General features: G+C 30.1%; 1 long non-coding RNA gene across 1 annotated transcript; it reads right to left on the bottom strand.

Moving 5' to 3' along the window:
- Positions 1-18589: 18589 nt before the first annotated feature.
- On the bottom strand, positions 18590-19846 carry LOC124918549. Its single transcript, XR_007097429.1, has 3 exons — positions 19724-19846; positions 19167-19414; positions 18590-19024 (listed from the first exon to the last, which is right to left on the bottom strand). It is a non-coding gene; the product is annotated as an uncharacterized LOC124918549 (long non-coding RNA).
- Between the last annotated feature and the right edge of the window lie 210 nt (positions 19847-20056).

Here is a 20056-nt window from a genome sequence, read left to right as displayed (position 1 = left end):
TATTAGGTTAATTGATTTCCTTAATTCTTGATAAATAACTTAATTCTTGATAAATAAGTTATTGATATTTATTTATTCTTTAATTATAAATTATTATTATTAATAAAATAATAATCTCTTTATTCTTGTCTTTTCATACATTAATTAAGTCATAAATTAAATAGATGTATTCATCCGTTTTTATACTAATTCATTAAATATATTAAAAAACTTAATGTAATCAATATTTATAAAATATTATAAACATGATAACTATTTTTCTTTACTTAATTCTCAAATCATAACCTATATTATAGATATATATTAAAATTCCAGAATTTCATTCTATATTTTATTTATTCTTAATTGTATATAAATGTATTAATACAATAACAATTATTTCAGGAATAAATATTACTTCGATCTTTAACTAATTAAAATATTATTATTATTTTAATTCCTTAAATTAATTATAATAATTAATTATTATTCCAAAAACTGAATTCCTTAATTCCTTACATACTTATATAATTAGAATGATAATAAATTATTATTCTAAAATTCAAATTTCCTTAATTAATTCGTACTCAAAAAAAAAATATATATATATATATATAACGAAATATATATAATATATTAATTAATATCTCATTAATTATCTAATTAATAATAAATATATATTAATTTGACCAATTCTTTAAAAAAAATTCAACTTACTTAAATTCAGGTTATTAATTTGAATTATTATTTTCAAATTAATAATTAAATCCAATTCTTGAAATAAAACTTTTCCATCTTCTTTATTCTTTATGATTCTAAAACTGTTTATTCTTTAATTCTTTACTATAACATATACATCAAAATGATTTATTGTTTATAATTCAGTAAATAAAAACATATTAGATCAAGAACATTTATAAATGTCTATTCATATTCTTTAATTAATAACAATTATATAACCTCAAATCAAATATATATATATATAATAGAATTAACTTATTCTTAATTATCTCACATTTGTTTTATATAACTGTAGTGATGTAGTGAGAAACAAAAATAAAACAAAATTAAACCTGTTCAACTTCCTTATCCTTAAAATGAACATTCAATTCAATTTATTCAATTTCCTTATTCTGAATCTGTTTATTCAATGTGAATATACAAAAATTTAATTTTTATTCATAATCTTGTTAACCAAATTCAACAATCTATCTTTATCCTTATTAAATCTCAATAAATTGACATAGAGAGGCTCTGATACCACTTGTTAGATTCTTTAGTCTAAATCTTTAATCCTTAAGTCTATAATCTATATACTCTATGTCGATAAATTGAGATAAACTGTAATTGCGGAAACGTAGCTGGATCTTGAATGAAGAACGGTTCATTAAGCCGTTCTTCGTTATTCTCTTCTTCTTGATCTTGGATCTGGACCTGAATCTGAATGTGGATCTTCTCGTTCTGGATCTGGACCTGGATCGAAATGTTTGATGTGGATGGGGTTTAAGTCTTCCAACCCTATATCGATAGCCCTCTTTAATATTCTTGAGAGATGAATAATCAACCTTATTGTTCGACAAATAGGTAGGCTATTTATATGGGTTGGGGACCTAGCCCTAATATACCCATTTATTATTCCGTCAATCAACGAAATAATAAATGGTATTTCTGCTTCTACACAAATATATCCCCACATTTATTATAGATGTCTAAATAAGCCCCATAATCTTTACTTTAATAGATCACTTTAATTGGGCTTTAATCTTTATTATGATAACAACTAATATACAATTATTAAATAATATATGTACCCAAATATTGGAAATAATTCCAACATTTATCACCATACAATAATACTTAATATATAATAACTTGTTTGATTATCTTAATGAAATATTTATTTATTATAGGATGGTGTTCCATAACTCTACATTGGCTTCCACAAAAGTTTGGTACACAATGTTACGATCTTAGACAATATGTTTAGAAAACAAAATACATAAATTATTTATTTACCTTTCTAATACTTTTTATTTTTATTTACTTGATATTATTATTTGAATGAAAATAATATGTTATAAAATAAAAATGTGTTTTATGCTTTGCAGATCCTGTTTTAAAAGACAAGATAATAATTTATGATATAGCCCACCAACAATTTGGATGGTCGAATTATTTTAATTGTAAGTCAAATTCATTAAATATTTGTTTGTATTGATTAAATTTAATTATCCTCTATTTTGGTGGGTTTATTATTCTCGTCTATTTTGTAGGTTCTATGAGTGATTGCACCGCAACAATATTGGTCAGATTGTTACTAGTGTTGGGTCAGCTCATTTGGCAGCTGAGCCTAACAAATTAATAAAACCCATTAGGGCATATTTAATTAAGAGAAAAAAACACACAGCAATTTTTCAATGGTTTTTTTCTCTCTCCCTCTTCCAGCAGTTCTTCCTCCATTGAAGCAGAAATTCCTCCATTGAAGCATCAGGTTTTTCTTCTGATTTCCTTTATCTCTTCACCATTTGGTTAGCCATCTTTAGTGATGATGATAATGTATGTGAATGACAAGTTAGAATGAGGTTAATTGATAATTTTGATTAGATTACCTCTAGGCTTGTATTGAACTACATTGTATACTCATTTGATATAGTGGATGATTTAAGTGGCCGAAGTGTCCCGTGGTTTTTACCTAATTTGGGTTTTCCACGTAAAATCTTGGTGTCCTGCTCTCTGTTTCTTTGATTGTTTGATGCTCAATTGTTTTGGTTGCCTATTTGATTACACAAAAGTGAAAAAGAATTGTTAGGCCTTGTTGTAACTTGTTTATTTCTGAATTGCTAAACAGATGCTATTATTCGATTTCTACAACAAGTGGTATCAGAGCTGAGTTCGTTTGGTGGTGATTCTTGTATAATTCAAATGGAAGAATCATTGAGTAGTAATGGAACGATGATCAAACTCACAACTACCAATTACACAATCTGGAAGTCACGGATGGAGGACTTATTGTGTAATTATGATTATGAAGACACTATTTTGGGTGATAAAGGAAAACCAGAGGCTATGACAGATGCAGATTGGAAGAAGCTGAACAGAAAGGCAGTTGGTAAAATCAGGCAATGGGTTGACAACAGTGTGTATCAGCATGTGGCTACTGAAGTTAATGCTTATAAAGTGTGGACTATTTTGAGTGAACTGTATGAGAAGAACAACACTCAAAACAGAGCATTTCTATTTAGGAATCTTTGCTCGTTGAAATATCAAGATGAGTCTTCTATGTCTGAGCATCTAAATGCTTTTTCAGGGGATTCTAAATGAGTTGGATGCGATAGGAATGAAATTTGATGATGAGCTTCATGCTATGTGTTTGATTAATTCCTTGCCTGATAGTTGGGAGACACTTGTGGTTTCAATTACCAATTATGTTCCACAAGGTAAGCTCACTTTGAAAATGATGAAAGAGAGTGTACTGAATGAAAAGGCTAGAAGAAAAGAACAGGGCTTCTCGACTCCAAGTCAGGTGTTCGTGATTGAGAAAAGGGGTAGAAGTAAAAGTAAAACTCCAAAGAATCGCAGTGGCAGTTCAGACAGGTCACGGGGAACATCCAGCTCGAGAAAAGAGATTGCATGTTATCATTGTGGCAAGCCAGGACACAAGAAGTATCAGTGCAGATCTTTGAAGCGGGAACAAAATGAGAATAAGCAAGATGGAAGTAGTAAGGTTGCAGATGTGGGTGGTAACAACATCGATATTGTTTACGATAATGATAGTATCAACCTTGTTTCTCAAGATACACAATGGGTGGTAGACTCAGGTGCTTCTTATCATGACACCAATCGTTGTGATATATTTTCTTCTTACACTAGTGGACAGTTTGGTTCAGTGACGTTGGGAAACCATGTTACGTGTAAGATTGTTGGAAAAGGAGATGTCTGTTTGGATACTAACACTTCGTGCAAGCTACTTTTGAAGAATGTTCGACATGTTCCTGATATTCGGATGAATTTGATCTCTACTGGTATTCTTGATGATGAGGGCTATCATAGTTACTTTGGTGAAGGAAAATGGAAACTCACTAAGGGGTCTTTGGTGATAGCTAAAGGAAAGAAGGTCGGTTCTCTTTATGTGACAGAGACTAAGTCTTACGGGGGAAAAGCAAATGCAGTTAATGATTGTTCAGCACAGCTTTGGCATAAGAGACTTGGTCACTTAAGTTAGAATGGCATGCAAGTTCTCTCCAAGACAATCGATCTTCAGGGCTTAAAGTCCACAGATTTGAAGACATGCACAGATTGCTTAGTTGGTAAGCAACATAGAGTTTCCTTCAAAAGTTTCTCTCCATCTAGGAAGCCCAATATCCTAGATATGGTTCACACAAACATATGTTTTATGGATTCCTTGACTTTAGGTGGTGCTCATTATTGCATTACTTTTATCGATGATTGCTCAAGGAAGGTGTGGGAATATTGCTTGAAGACTAAGGATCAAGCATTGGATTACTTCAAGTTGTTTCATGCTGAAATGGAGAGAGAAACTGGGAAGAAGTTGAAATGTGTTCGTTCGGACAATGGTGGCGAATATAGAGGGTCATTTGTGGAATACTGTAAAAGTCATGGGATCAAGCTTTTGAAGACTGTGCCAAAAATAGCTCAACAGAATGGAGTTGCAGAGAGGATGAACAGGTCTATCAATGAGAGAATTTTGTGTATGTTGTCTCATGCTAAGTTTTCAAAATCCTTTTGGGGAGAGGCAATGAAGACAGCGGCTGATCTGATAAACCTTTCACCCTCAACTCCTTTAGATGGCGACGTTCCAGAAAGAGTTTGGAGAGGTAAAGACGTCTCTTATGATCACTTGAAAGTTTTTGGTTGTAAAGTGTTTGTTCATGTTCCTCGAGATGAGAGAGCTAAGCTTGATAGCAAGACGAGACAATGTATCTTTATTGGGTATGGCCACGGAGAATTTGGGTACCGATGTTGGGATCCGGTTAACAAGAAACTCATTAGAAGCAGAGATGTGGTATTCTTTGAAGATCAGACCATTGAAGACTTTGAGAAAAAAGAAAAGCCAAAGTCTACGGAGAAAGAATTTCCCGATAATGGTAGGATTCGTACACCACAATCACAGCCCAATGATGGGGATAATGCCCAAGTTGAGGTTGATGAGACTCCTCTAGTTGATACTGAGCCAACAGAGGAAGCTGAACAAGATGATGATAATTCTCTAGAGCCATCCGATGATCAGCATATTAGAAGATCTAGTAGGCAGCGATAACCTTCTAGTAGGTATCCTCTCAATGAGTATGTGATGTTGACTGGCGGGGGAGAACCAGAAACCTATCAAGAAGTATTGTCTCATGAAAACAAGAACAAGTGGTCGGTGGCAATGCAAGAAGAGATAAATTCCTTACAAGAGAACGAGACTTATGACTTGGTGAAACTTCCGAAAGGAAAGAAGACTTTGAAGAACAAGTGGGTATTCAAGTTGAAGCACCAAGAGAATAGCTCACAACCTCGATACAAAGCAAGACTGTTTGTGAAGGGCTTTGGACAGAAAAAGGGGATTGATTTTGAAGAAATTTTCTCACTGGTTGTGAAGAGGTCATCCATCAGAGTTGTGTTAGCATTGGCTGCTAGTCAAGATTTGGAAATTGAACAACTGGATGTGAAGACTGCATTTCTCCATGGTGACTTGGAGGAAGAGATCTATATGGAATAACCCGAGGGTTTCAAAGTTAAAGGTAAAGAAGATCTTGTCTGTAGGTTGAGGAAAAGCTTGTATGGGCTCAAGCAAGCGCCTAGACAATGGTACAGGAAATTTGACTCCTTCATGGAAGCAAATGGGTACAGTAAGACTACTTCTGATCATTGTGTTTTCATCAAGAGATACGGTGTTGATGATTATGTTATTCTTCTTCTCTATGTTGATGATATGCTGATTGTTAGGCAAGATATTGCGAAAATTGAGAAGCTCAAAAGGGAGTTGAACAAGTCTTTTGCGATGAAGGATTTGAGTTCAGTGAAGCAGATCCTAGGCATGGAAATCACAAGAGACAGAAAGAACAGAACACTTTGGCTATCACAAGAGAAGTACATTGAGAAGGTACTTGAGAGGTTTGCAATGAAAAATGCAAAACCGGTTTCAGTTCCACTTGCAGGTCATTTCAAGTTGAGTTCTAAACAATGTCCTACAAGTGAGAAAGAGAAAGATGAAATGAAGAATGTACCTTATGCCTCTGCAGTTGGTAGTCTTATGTATGCCATGGTATGTACAAGATCGGACATAGCACACGCAGTTGGTGTTGTTAGTCGGTATCTCTCCAACCCAGGAGAAGAACATTGGTTGGCTGTTAAGTGGATTCTCAGATATCTTCGAGGCTCTTCGAAAGCACGTTTATGCTTCGGAAGTGATACTCCTATTTTGGAAGGTTTTACAGATTCTGATATGGCGGGTGATGTTGATTCAAGAAAATCTGTATCAGGTTTTTTGGTTACCTTTGCAGGCGGTGCTGTTTCGTGGTAGTCAAGGTTACAAAAGTGTGTTTTTTTGTCTACTACAGAAGCTGAGTATATTGCAGCTACTGAGGCATGTAAAGAGGTGTTATGGATGAAGAAGTTCCTACAAGAGTTGGGCCAAAAGCAAGAGAAGTTCACTTTGTTTTGCGACAGTCAAAGTGCCATTCATCTCTCAAAGAATTCAGCTTTTCATTCGAGATCCAAACACATCGACGTGAGATATCATTGGATACGTGATGTGCTTGAGGCAAAAGAGCTGAACTTGGAGAAGATTCATACAAGTGAGAATGGTGCCAATATATTTACGAAATCCTTATATAAGGACAAGTTTGAAGATTGTCGGGAGAGAGCGGGTTTATTGGAGCCCGCGAAGTTGCGCTGACGGGGGAGATTTGTTGGGTCAACTCATTTGGCAGCTGGGCCTAACAAATTAATAAAGCCCATTAGGGCATATTTAATTAAGGAAAAAAAACACACACAGCAGTTTTTCAGTGGTTTTTTTCTCTCTCCCTCTTCCAATAGTTCTTCCTCCATTGAAGCAGAAATTCCTCCATTGAAGCATCAGGTTTTTCTTCTGATTTCCTTTATCTCTTTTCCATTTGGTTAGCCATCTTTAGTGATGATGATAATGTATGTGAATGACAAGTTAGAATGAGGTTAATAGATAATTTTGATTAGATTACCTCTAGACTTGTATTGAACTACATTGTATACCCATTTGATATAGTGGATGATTTAAGTGGCCGAAGTGTCCCGTGGTTTTTACCTAATTTGGGTTTAACACGTAAAATCTTGGTGTCCTGCTCTCTGTTTCTTTGATTGTTTGATGCTCAATTGTTTTGGCTGCCTATTTGATTACACAAAAGGGAAAAAGAATTGTTAGGCCTTGTTGTAGCTTGTTTATTTTTGAATTGCTAAACAGGTGCTATTATTCGATTTCTACAACAACTAGAAATCTACATTTGTTAATGGCATTTCATGAATTTTGAGTATAAAATTATTGTTTGCAATTGTGTGATGAGGGTACTCAAAAGGAGGAGAAATCGAAAAAACGAGTCAAACCGACGAGTCAACTCGCAAACCGGCAAGTCAACCTGGGTCAAAATAGGGTCAAGCACGGGTCAACTAGCTGTAGAAGAAATTTGGCCGTCCTTTTTGAAAATTTGAATTTTGAAAGGGTTGAATTATTTGAAAAGGTGAACTTGAACCTTTGGAGTTTCATTAAGCTTTAAATGGATTTTGAACTTCAGAAATTCGCCCCGGCTTCAATACTCATAGGAATTTGATTGTTTTGGGCATTTTGGAAAGGGGGATGAGTCCCCTACAAGGACTATTTCAGCTCGATTTCACGATTGGATCTCCTAGCTAGACGAAATATCGAAGTAAATAAAATATGTTTAAATGAAGATCAACCTGGACACCCTTCCACTCAATTCATAACTCGAGGTATAGTTGATGGATTTGAGTGATTCAACTTGAGTTAAGAAGGGTTAAGAAGCTGATCCATATACCTTTTGAATGTTACCGATCCCGAACCTTGGCCCGACGATAAGAGCACTTTTTCAGTCAATGCAAGAGAACTAATGCTCCATATTTTAATCCTAGGGCTAACTGGAGGTAGGAACTAATGCTTCAAAATCTTAGTTAGGGCATTATATATATAATATTTAATTATTTTTTAGAGATATATTAGATTATTTGTTTTTCATTAAAAAAAACAGTTATTAGAATATATTTAACCTAACTTTTTCACCTTATTTGTTGGATATATGAAATTAATTAATAAAAAAATGAGAAGTAAAATTAGAGGCCAGTTATATAAAATAAATAAAAGGGATTGGTAATTGGTGAAATGATTTTTTAATTTACATTTATTTAATAAATGTATTATAGCATTTGAATTTATAAATAAAATAATTAGATAACTAAAATAAGATACTCTCTCTCTCCATAGTATTTGAATTGAATAGATGACTAAAATTTACTCCCTTAGCGAGCGATAGTACTTATCAACACCTCTCTCTTCTTTCCCTTTCTTTGCCGAAACCCACTCCGATCCCCTTACTCCCCCAATCCTGATCATGATTCAGGGTTTCCTGAATCTAATGGAGATATTGGAGACGATACAGACGGAGCTCCTCCCAATGGACCTTTACTTCCAGATCCAAATCAAATGCGCGAGGAAACCGCTGCATTTCGTGAGTGGCGTCGCTGCATTTCTAAGGTTTTCAATTGTTTTTTCATATTTAGTCCATAAGATCTTTTACCCTATTATTTGTTTTTTAATCGGTTGACTGAAGTTTGAGTTTTCGTTATGTTTTTATATAAAATTATGCAGCCTATGCACCTTTCTACTGGAATCTATAGTTGTACTGGTCTTAATTTTGAATACTTGTTTTTATGGACTATCCGATCACTTGTGTTTGTGTTTAAATTTGTACATACATTATGCCTTTGTACTCGTACGAACCTCTTGATTCGTGTAAGTGTCTAACGATATATCCGAGTGTCTAAAGCTTATTGACATTGAAAGTTACCTCATGCATGCATGCTGGACAACCATGGAAAAAGCAAAACATTTTGGATGAGCCAAGAAAAAGAAGGTCTCTTGCTCCTCTCCCATTTCCCACTCAACTCCTCTTCTTTGTGTACACTGGCGCAGATTCAGTACTAGTGCTTTCTTTTGGACTTAAATTGAATCAGTCAAAACATAATCTTTCCTGAATCATGAATATACAAAATGATTTACTAGTATGAACATTATTATGGATATTTTAACTTGTCTAGAATCCTGTTCAGTCATTCTAAATGCCTAAATCATGTCTTGACGGTTGGCATGAAAGTAGACGTGTTAAGATTTTATTGCCCAACTCTCACTTACCTCATCCTATTATCTCTGTTAGCACCTTTTGGCCTATAAAGCATATTTTCCAATGTCGTGTGAAATTTCTTTACCCTTCCACTCTCCTTGGCAAACTGCAAATTGTTATCTTGGCAAAGAGAAACTTTATGGGTATTATTGTTATCTTGGCAGATTTATTTGTTTTCTTCAGCAAATAAAGAACCCCAGTTGCCAGTAGATCGTCAGTCACATCTTAACCATGCTACTACATCTAGACTGTCCAAGGTCCGCTTTCACTAAAATATAAAGTTGTTAACGATTTCCTAGTTATTTTGAGGCTGCATAATATTAGATATTATGTACATTGTTTCTCAAATTCAAATTACACTTGTAGGTGTTCTGTTTCCCTGTTTATGAATTAAAGCTTTCATAATATTAGATATTATGTACATTGTTTCTCAAATTCAAATTACAAATGGTAGAAGCAGAGAAGAAGAAGATCAGACAGGAGTACCGGGCGTAAAGAGAAGCAAGTAGATATCCCGAGGAAAATGTGAAGTCCTCACTCCTTTTCCATCTTACCTACTCACAATTGTTTCATGCTTTTCGATCTTAGCTATTCTGGCGCTACTGCATCATGGAGAATACATACTTGTTTTTCTCCTTTACACTGTTTAATGTTTCGTTTGGAATCTGCTATTAGATTTAGCAATAGAGCTGATTTTCAAAATCTTGGATAAAGCTTTGATTCTAGACGAATCCAGTATATAAGTTACAGCTCAATTGGCATTGGCAAATTGCTTATCTTTTGGATCTGTATTCATGCTTCCATTTCTCAATTTGGACATTTCATTCTATACCAATGATTAGGTGCTTCCGCGTTTAAATTCCCGTGCTATGCCTTACCAACTATTGGTTTTAGTCTCCATTTGTATGAAAACTAGAAGCAATTTTAACACTTGCTAGTTAAAGAGAAGATTATTTGCTTGTATGTGGGAAATAAATCAATGGATTATATATGGAGATGTGTGACAATTAATAGTACCAAGATTCAGTTATTTACTGTTTTCATGGAGTTTCATTAATAGTTCATCCTTTGAATGTAATGGGAAGGCACCAGATTTCACTCTTTGACAAGTCAGTGCCTCCTCACTAATTCAACCCGCATTCATGGCTTTTCTTGTGCCTTTTACTAGGCAATGGGCTAAGATTTTTGACATTCATGTTTCTGTTTTTGACATCACTTAGTGGTTAGGTTATTACACTATTTTTCTCAACGATATCAGCAACAGCATAAACCTGACTAACAACTTTAAAACATTTTTCTGAATCAAAACACATTTCATTTTTTGTTTTCAAATGCTAAAATCAGTTTTTTGACAAACGGAACCATACCATATTAATTAACACCAGACATGCTATCAAACAAATTAAAAGCAATCAACAATCAATTGGCAGAAACTAATAGGAGGGTTCAAGTTATGATACCTTGCGAAACTCAAATAAAGTTTTGACTTACTCATCCTGCTCGTGGATTTGTTGCTTCGTCTTCTCAGCAGCGGCACGACCACGACTTTGATTCTCAGCAGTCGCGAAAAACGCAACACCGACAACGGTTGAACAGGACAGCAACGACTTCTTCTCCGGCGGCGGCGGCTTTCTTCTTCCTCTAGTAACAGTAGAAGCAAAAAATAAAAGTAGCAGGATGAAAGAATAAACAGATCTGCGCTTATTGGTGAAGATAACTCATATCCTCCAACCCAATCTCAAACTCCAATTACAAACCCTAAAACCTAGATCTGATACCATTGTTGGGTGTGAATGCGATTGAAGTTAGGCGTAATCCTCTTGTTTATCGATTTTGTTGCACCACTATCTCACACCAAGGAGACAAGCCTTTCACTAGCATCCAAACACCACAAAGGAGTTTGACGTCTGTCTCCCACCAAGAGAGTAGTATCTATTTATATTATTAGGTCAAGTCCAGTAGGTGGGTTATTAGAGATTGTGCCACAATGTTGGATCAACTAATACCCAACAACAATAACATACCATTTCCATGTCCTTAAAAAAAGTTTGCATGAATGTGAAAATGGAGATAATAAAATAAATAGGAAAAATCTTTAATATGTATTAGGCAGAAGTTGTTAATATGAAAACATTTTTGAATGTTGCATGTGAGAGTCCAAGACCAAAAAAATGATATTTGTGAGTGTTACTGCGGTTCTGACCTTTGGCTGTCCATCTTAAAGTAATTTTTTAATACTAAGTTATCCTAAAACTATAATGATAAATTCATAAAATATTTTGTTATATGTAAATAGAAAAGGGAGAAGAAAGTTAAAGCTAGAAATTAAAATGAATTATATTAATAAAAGAAATAAAGTAAAAAAATGGGAAGGAATAAATTAAAAAATCTACAAATAAAATAATGAAATTAGGTAAAAAAAAAAAAACAAGTAAAAATTTCAATTATTTAACAGGGAATCGATACTGCATATTTGTTTTAGTGATTGGAAGAGAAACATTTATTGTTTTGTATGAAACATTTTTTATTACATTTTGCACCAATTAGTTTTAAAGGATAGACAAATAAAATTACTATTAAAAATATTTAATATAATTTTACAATTAAATTTCAAACAAACAAGTATTTAACTTTCTATCTAATCTTTATAATAAAAAATATTAATGAAAATATATAATTAAGTATCTAATTATTTAATTAAACATCAAATTTAAGCTCATATATATATATATATATAACCCACAAAATTAAAATATTTCCATTTCTTTTTTAAACTGCGGAAAACATTTTTTTCATTTTGTTGCCTGCTCAAACAAAATGGTCAAGACTCTATTTGTGGAATTTAAATAAATCATGCCTTTTAAAATTTTATTTAATACAAATTTTGATTCATCGTTTCATTTAAAATTGACACTATATCATTGAAGGTCAATTTAAAGAATTTGGAGCATTTTATCAACTTTGTTATAAGTTAAGGATTTTAAAATTTCAAGATCAGATTAAAATGAGTTTTGAGATGCATTACTACCTTAAACAACCATACAAAAAATTCAAAGCTAAAAAACTTTGTTTATAAATAAAGTATTTTTTCAATAAGGAATTTGATGTCGATAGAGACGAATATAGGGGTGAGTTTAAGCTTCTCTACAAAAAATTGAATTATATTATATTAGAAAAGATAGAGAGAATTTAAAAGAATGTATGACATAACACAATCTGATTCACTTAAAAATTTTAAAAAAATTCTTTAACACTTTTTTCAACCCATAAAATAATGATATATCATTTCATCTCTCATTCTCTTTCACTATCACTCTTTATATTATATTTTCATAGATATAATCCCAACCAAACAAATTCTATAATTGCTTCATAAACAATTTCCATAGATTACCATTCATTTTCAACCAAACAAATTTCACCCATTCATTTCCAACTAAATAAATACGGGCTCATATATATTATTTTATTTTACTAATTCTTATTCCACTAATTATTTCCATCTATATTATTTTATTTCACTAATTCCTATTCCATTAATTATTTATATTGATACCATTTTTAAAGACCTAGAATCTTTTATACTTAATTTTTTTTTCTAATTCTCTTCCTCAATTTGATCTTTTACTTAGTATATTATCATGAACTTAATCATGTATAAAATATTTATAATTAATTTATTAAATATATAAATTTGAGAATTTATCATGTTAGTATTACTTGATTATTTTTTAATTTTTCATCAATGCACTATAATTATTTAATGAAAATATTTATTTAATTTTTTTTCATTATTTTTGTAATCCTTATTGTTAGATAAAATATTCATTTAATTTGAATAGTTGAGTTTATTTTAAAATTAATATAAACATAGTTTGAAGGTTAAACATTTAATTATTTATCAAAATAACATTTTATGATAAATTATATCAAAATGACATTTTATAATAAATTATGTATAGATATATAAAAAATGGAATATCAATCTTTTGTAAATAAATAAAAGACATTGATATTTTCAATTTTAGAAAGAGATTATCAAACTAGTGAAAATTCTTCATTTACATCCTCTAAAATTCAAAAACAGTTTATTATTTTTCTTTTCTAACAACGAACGTTCAAGTGAAATGACAAATTTGTTTCCACATTATAAACTTGATATGATTCAGAATTTGAAGGTTTCTACACTTGTTAAGTTGTGTCAAATAACTAATCGAGAATGAACAATCAAAATGTGAAGACGGAACTTCTTAATAAAATTAAGGATAATTTATTGTCACTACTTGACTATATGTATTAAACGAGATTTAGCTAAGAATATTTATTTTGAATGAGTTGTTTGATTTTCTTGAGTTAATCTTCTAGAATTAAATGTATAACACTTGTAGTTAATTGAAACCATGAATATTAATAGAAAAAAAAAAAAGACTAAGCTTATAAAAATAAAAGTAGTAATAATTAAGTGAAAATCATAGTTAGCATTGTTGTTACCCGAAAAGAATTAAAGATGAAGAGTTTTGCACCAAAGCAGAATCACTCGGCATTAAAACATCAAAGTGTAGTATGTCGGTTAAATAGTAACCATATGCTCCCCTCCCATCTTCATATTTTTTTGAAAATTCGCACAAATCAAACTCATCTATTATACTGTACATTGACCCACCAAAGTGCAGCATGTTGGGTCTGAACAGGGCAATGGATTAGAAGTGGACAACCGTTCTTGATGAAATAAATTAATTAGGTGTAAACTGCAAATACATTTTCATACACAAAAAAATGTCACATATTAATAATTATTAATATGTGAGTTTTCTTTTTTCTTATATGAAAATGTATTTGCAGTTTAAGCCTAATTAATTTATTTCATCTAGAATTGTTGTCCACTTTTAATCCATTGTCTTGTTTAGACCCAATATGCGACACTTTGGTGGGTCAATGTACAGTATAATAGATGGGTTTGATTTGTGTGAATTTTCAAAAACATATGAAGATAGGAGGGGAGCATTTGGATACTATTTATCCGACATACTACACTTTGATATTTTAATGTCGAGTGATTCTACTTTAGTGCAAAACTCTTCATTTCTAATTCTTTTTGGGTAAAAATAACGTTAGCTATGATTTTCACTTAATTATACTATTTTTTATTTTTCTAAACTTATTCATTTTTTTGTTCTAACCTTCTTGTTAATATTTGTGGCCTCAGTTACTCTACAAGTGTAGTTACTCTACAAGTGTAGTACATTTAATTATGGAGGATTAACTCAAAAAACCCAGTCAACTCATTAAAATAAATATTCTTAGCTAAATCTCGTTTAATACATAGTGTAAGTAGTCGACAATAAATCATCCTTCATTTTATTACGAAATTTCTTCTTCACATTTTGATCGTTCGATCAGTTAATTGATACAATTCAATAAATATAGAAACCTTCAAATTCTGTATCCTATATGTTTATAATCGTTGTTAGAAAATAAAATAATAAACTGATTTTGAATTTTAGAGACTATAGATGAAGAATTAGTGAAATAAAATAATATAGATAAAAATATTGAGTGGAATAAGAATTAGTGAAATAAAATTATACATGCATTGAGTGGAATAAGAATTAGTGAAATTTGTTTATGGTAATCTATTGAAATTGCTTATGAAGCAATTATAGAATTGATGTATCATCCACTAACCACAGCCTAGAGGGTTTAAGTCCACTCTAACTTATCCTAATTATTGTAGGCTTAAGTCCATTCTAACTTATCCTAATTATTTTTTTTTTATTAGACGAGAGAGTGAAAAATGGTTTGTTTAAATATTTGAATTTTTATGTTTATAATTTATTTTTAGTTAAAACTTAACTTTTATTTTTTTATTTAATTATTTTTTCTATTAAATACAAAATACATTTTAATTATTTAATTATTTTTATTCAAGATAGATAAAAAAAATTAAGAATATTTTGATCTTAACAAAAATTGAAATTTTAAACAAACCCAAAAACATTAAGATTACTTTTTAAGAAATTATTAATAAATAAATAAAAAAACCAGACAACCTAAAATATTTTCTTTATTTTGTTTTAACTCACCCTAACTCTTCTTTTAGATCATTCCCTAATCACTAATTAATGAGCTAACTCTTTTTTTTTAATCCGTCCCTAATCACTAATTAATGAGCTGATGCAAAAAAAAAAAAAGTGTTAAAGAGAGAGAATGGTTTTTTTTAATTTTCTAGACAATCATATTTTGTACTTCATATCTTCTTTTAAATTCTCTTTATCATTTCTCAAATAATATAATTTAATTATTTTTTCTAATAAACAAGAATTTTTATGGTAGTTTAAAATAGTAATGCATCTCAAAACAAATTGAAATTTTAAAATCAAAAGTTTGTATTAAATAAAATTTTAAAAGACTTGATTTATTTATATTCCACAAATCAAATAGACCCTCACCATTTTGTTTGAGCAGGCAACAATAAAAATAATTTTAAAAAGGTTTTTGGCAATTTAAAGAGAAATTGAAATGTTTTAATATATGAACTTAAATTTGATGTTTAATTAAATAATTATGTACTTAGTTATATATTCTCATTAATATTTTGGCTATATAGATAGAAAGTTAAATACTTGTTTGTTCGAAATTTAATCTTAAAACTTTATTAAATATTTTTAAAAATAATTTTAATATTAGTATTATTTAAAACTAATTGGTGCAAAATATAATAAAAATGTTTCATACAAAACAATAAATGTTTCCTTCCAAACACTATACGATATCAATTCCTTATTAAAGATTTTTCCTATTTATTTTATTATCTCCATTTTCACATTCATGCAACTTTTTGTAAGGACATAAAAATTGTAGGTTATTATAATATTGAGTCTCATCAAAGTTTTATAGGAAAACTACTTTAGTTAGAAATGAGGAATTGAAACATTTTAATTTGGTTAGTTATATGTATATATAAATCTTAAAATAAAATTTGATGTTTAATTAAATAATTATGTACTTAATTAAATATTTTCACTAAAATTTTGGCACTACAAATTAGATAAAAGGTTAAATACTTGATTGTTCAAAATTTAATCATAAAATTTATATTACAATTTTTATATTAGTACTTTTAATATTTGTCTATTCTTTAAAATTAATTGGTGCAAAATTTAATAAAATTAGTTGATAGAACTTCCAAAAACTAATAAAATAGATGTGAATGATTGAAAATTTTACTTTTTCTTTACCTAATTTCATTATTTTATTTTTTACTTTTTAATTGATTCATTCTCATTTTCTTACTTTATTTTCTTTTACTAATATAATCCATTTTAATTTATGGACTTAATTCCTCCTTTTTACATTCTCTATTATGTGACAGATACGTCAATATGGAGATCTAAATAAAAAATATAACCAAACTGAAACATATATTAATACATTAAAAACACACGACAAATTAAATCATGACTAGCTAAGAGCTTGTTTGATCTGGAATTATTTTAAATTATAATATCAAATCTATAATTAATCATAAAACAAATTGGATTATGATTAATATAGTCATGATGGATGAAAATGGATGGTAGTTAGACATAACCAAGAACTTTTAGTTATAATGATAAATCTCCATAAAAAAATGAAAGGTAATTTAATTTAATTTGAATAAACATGAAATGAAAGTGCATATTGGTCTTAACTCTTAACTTGTAATTACAGAAATTAGTATTATATATATGAAATTAGTAGCAACCCAAAAAAAAATGTTGCATGTGAACCCATATTACGATTTGAAACGTTCATAAAATCAAATGCAATGTCTTGTTTATAAATAAAGTGATTTTCTTATAAAGGGTTTGACGAGAATGGTGTAAAATCTTCATAGAAATTGAGTGATCAATTCATGGTCAAATAACATATATTAAACTCTAACGGTCAAATAATATATAAAAATATTTAAATGATGAAATACCTTAACTAGCTCAAACTATATATTTTAGATTAGATGAAACTCATGACTCTAGCTGATGTAAAGTAATATATATATATATATATATATATATATATATATATATATAAAGAGTTTTTTAAAAAATATTTAGTCAAATTTTATCGTTTTATTTCATTTTAACAATACCATCATTCAACTAAAAAAAAATACATTGTATTAATTCAATTAATTAAAATTCTAATACTCTTTTTATTAAACTATATTTATAAAATCAAATCAAAATCAAACATGCTCCTAGAGAAGGTTATAATCAATAGCTTTCGTCACCATTGCTATAACATAAAAGGAGTTAGGCTATCCTTTTCTTATTTAAAGCCCACAACCCTAGTTAAGATAATTCATCATTTATATCTTTTTCTTATTGAATTGTTAACAAAAACTAAAGTGAAAAACGTTCATCAACTAAGTTTTATGAAAATGTTTGCATCGATTATTTATAACTTTTAGTAAAGTGATCACATGCAAAATCTTTCTTTGGATTGGGACTTGAAACCACGTATATAAAATAATTAGGAGTTAAAATCAAGTTACATCTTCGTTTCATGTTTATTCAAATGAAATAAATTATTTTTTTTCTTCTTTATAGATTTTATTATTATAACCTATTAGCAAAAGTTTTTCAATTTACTCATCAAAATTTTAATGATTTAAGAGTGGTTTAAGTCAATAAATAATTCTATCAAATATACAATCAAAATTGTATGGGTCAAATGCGTCTAGTATCTTACTTTAGAGGATGGTAAAATAAAGTTTAAATAATATGCTTATACTATGTATATTATAAATTAAAATGATATATTTATAAAACAATTGTGTAGTATTATATATTTTAAGGAATTTTACTCAACAAATTAGATAAGAACTTAAAATATTAATTTATTCAGTCAATCGTTGTGAATTTTGACCGTTTAAAATTTTGGCGTAAAATCTATATATCAGATTGTTTGACTTTGATCATGGTGGTGCTTTGAAAGACCTAATCCTAATTTGTTTTTAAAATTTTATCATTAGAAAAAATATTATATATAAACATTTATTAAATTAAAAATTACTTTTAAAAAGAAAAAAAAGTAAAAAGAAAAAGAAACCAACTTTGCGTGTTTGTTTGGTACATTTCCATTTCATTGTCACATTTATTTCTTTGATACACGAGTTCTCTCTCTAGGACAGGTACTCTAAAAGTCTGATTGAATTGATATATCATTAAATCCCTACTTCACAATATTTGCATAAACTATGTTTTACTATTAAATAATAAAAAAAATTATTTTCTCTTGAATGTCTTATTCAGCTTTATTGAACACTTTACTAACCAGTTGTTGTAAAGATCAGTTTATCATCAAATAACATAATATTAACTCCAACTGAACTCAAGAATAAAAAAGAAAAAAAAATATATGGCTACTTTAGCTAGTCCAACTATATATCTTAGACTTTTTAATATAAAATAATTTATTTTAAAATTAGGAAAAATAATTTACGTGTTTGTTTCGTGTTGTTATAAAAGGAAAAGGATTTCGTGGTATATTATTTCGAGATGATGTTTAAATTTGTTTTATTTAATTAGTTTGCTATTTGTCCCTAATCACATCTAAACATCTAATAACCATAAACATTAAAAAATACCTGTTTCAAATAAACGAGCAAAGAATACCTGAAAAAATACCAAGCAAAATATTATTTCCTCTATATATTTTTTGAATAATTTCGTTAATAAGTTTTTTTTATTATTAATTTTAGGATTTATAAGAAAAAAAAAAACAAAATTTAACAGCTAGCCTTGACCGGAGCTTTACCTGCACGCGGAACTCTCGGTCGGGTCTTCAGCTAGCCGCTGCCGCGTGGTCTGGTTTATCGGTCAAGAGCGTCCATGTCACAGCAGGCCGACGTCCCAAAACGCGAACGGGCGGTCACGGCTCGAATCAAGGTTATCGTTTTGGAGACTCAACGCCGAACCTGGACCTGTGCATTCTGGTTAAGTGTTTAACCAATCTAACGATCGCCTAGCCTAGCTAGCTAGAGCAGCAAATAATAAGCAACCTAGCTTGAACAGCAAATAGAGAAAAAAAAAATGAAAAGCAGGATCAGAAGGATGAGAATGAGTAACAACAGGTCTCTCTGCCTTTCTTACGGTTGTCATATCTTGCTACCAACCTCCAAGAGGTATAGGGAGCAAGATCAGATCGTCTGAACAAGCCCGGCCAACATCCAGAAAAGAAAAATAAATAAAAATATGATTTGGGCGTTTGCTATCCCCGACACTTCTCATTCCACAAAACGAATTCGGAGACTTCTAAACAGATTTCTTCGAGAACTTCAATATAATGAAAATGAAAAGGTTTTCAGTACTTACACTTAAGCTCTTGAAGATCGTCTTTTACAGATTCTACATCTTTGAAGAACATGTCCAGATTTACCCCGATATTGGTCGGAAGAAGTTGGAGAGCTTTCTGTCTATTTTCTCTCTCTACAAAACATCTTGGAAAGGTATATTTATTATGTCCCATACTTTACTTTCTTTATGACTGCTGCCACAAACTAGCACATGACGACATATGTAATATAACTTTTTTATTTTATTTTGCTGTACTAAAAAAAAATCAAGATATTCTAATTTTCGATTTCACATGGTTAACTTAAAAAACCATATTACAGTAACCTACAATTTTCATGTCCCATAATAAAA

Source organism: Impatiens glandulifera, unplaced genomic scaffold, assembly GCF_907164915.1.
Source record: "Impatiens glandulifera unplaced genomic scaffold, dImpGla2.1, whole genome shotgun sequence".
In the NCBI taxonomy this organism is placed as follows: domain Eukaryota; kingdom Viridiplantae; phylum Streptophyta; class Magnoliopsida; order Ericales; family Balsaminaceae; genus Impatiens; species Impatiens glandulifera.
Note: the sequence above shows the minus strand (reverse complement) of the source record. Positions and strands in the feature narration are given on the sequence as shown.